The sequence below is a fragment of the Rhyacophila brunnea genome, unplaced genomic scaffold (genome assembly GCF_057557595.1).
Source record: "Rhyacophila brunnea isolate RB1 unplaced genomic scaffold, BYU_Rbru_1.0 scaffold_1, whole genome shotgun sequence".
Taxonomy (NCBI): domain Eukaryota; kingdom Metazoa; phylum Arthropoda; class Insecta; order Trichoptera; family Rhyacophilidae; genus Rhyacophila; species Rhyacophila brunnea.
Window position 1 is genome coordinate 31023889 of NW_028232751.1, and position 1699 is coordinate 31025587.

Here is a 1699-nt window from a genome sequence, read left to right on the forward strand (position 1 = left end):
CAGAAAACCTAAAATATATCTATAATGTTGTATTTCAATTTTCTAGTCTTCAAAAAAATGTTAACCACATTGGTGTATATGCGTGACGGTATATAATATATTATATACTTTAGACTAAAAATATTAAGTGTTTGACTGAGGCCGTCTTATGCCAGTGTTTTTCAAACTTTCGCATTTTACGGCAATCCGACTGTATACAATATTCTCCGGTACCATTAAAACAATACCAATTACTGAAATCCTATTATTTACCACATTTCATCTCAAATTTTAAAATGAAACTAGATATGTGTATATGTAATTTAAAGTGATTATTGTCCCTTTAATTGTATTAAGTAGTATTGAATTTGTTTATATATAGTTTTTTTAACCGTGATTGGCTATAATATGTAGTGGATTTTATCGACAAGGAACATCTCGTACTTCCCCCCACCCGAGCAAGTTTTAAGACAACACACAATTATGGAATAAAGTACAGTAATAACGATACAGTAATATTGTTACAGTAACTTATTACAGTAATGAAATAAAATACTCAAAAAACACGTAAATGTGTGACACACCTGGAATCTAACCTGAAAACAACGATACATATTAGACTACGAAGGTACGTCAAAAATAATTAATAAAATATACTTAGTGATTGTTTTTAAATAACGCCGTCATATGCTAGTTTACCTTTATATCTGGATCAAATGCAATAAGGAGAACCTGCTGAGGATTAATAATTACAATGTGACCTCTACCGCGATATTTTGAAATTTAAATGAAATGATTCCGGACGCGGTAAGAAAGTAAGTATTACGTTATGTAGTTTGAGCAACAACAACAATAACCATATTAAATGCACTAGGGCTATTATAAAAATAATTAGACTGCTGATATACGTTACATTGTTTTTAAATTTTAAAAGACCGTCGCTTTTTGAATTGCAATCGCGAATGTCTATATTGGCCGATAAGGGAAGAGAAGTATACTTTCTAAACATATTATTATTGATTACGAAGCCCTAAAATTGAGGCACGGAGAAAATTAAGAAGACTGCTCTTCGTACCTTCCGAAACAGAAGCCACTGTCCTTAAAGGACCAAGAAGACTTAAATGTACGCGGCCACCCACAGCGACCCTCAACGGTCAGAAGGCCGCACCACTTCCAAATCTTTATGCTGAAAAAGTATCCTTGAGGAAGCGGACAATACGTCTTATGACGCTGGATGCGGCATCGAAGACCTGGCAGCGAAAGTGGGATGCTTCTACCAAAGGCAGGCACACATGTTTGTTCTTTCCGAATATACAATGGCGATTGGAAATAACTAAATTGACCACTACACCAGTCAATTGTTGACAGGCCATGGTGGATTCGATGCCAAGCTCTATGAGCTTGGACTTGATACCCGGCCAACATGCTCAGTGGCGGAAAACTACAGGATGCAAACCACACCCTCCGGGAATGTCTGAGAATGTGCTCAGTCTGTCCAACCAGCTGTTATATTGCTGTCCAACAAAGGCTAATTATATTGCATTTAAAAAAATATGGCGTCTTATTGCAGACGTGAAGATCTCTTCACATAGTTTAGTACGTCCGTATTGTATTAGCTTTAGATATCAAATCCGTAAAAAAAAAGTTTTTTTTTCGGTTAGGTACATATTGAAACACGCGCGTTAACATGATCTTACTCCCTACTTCAGTTTTAGTTTGT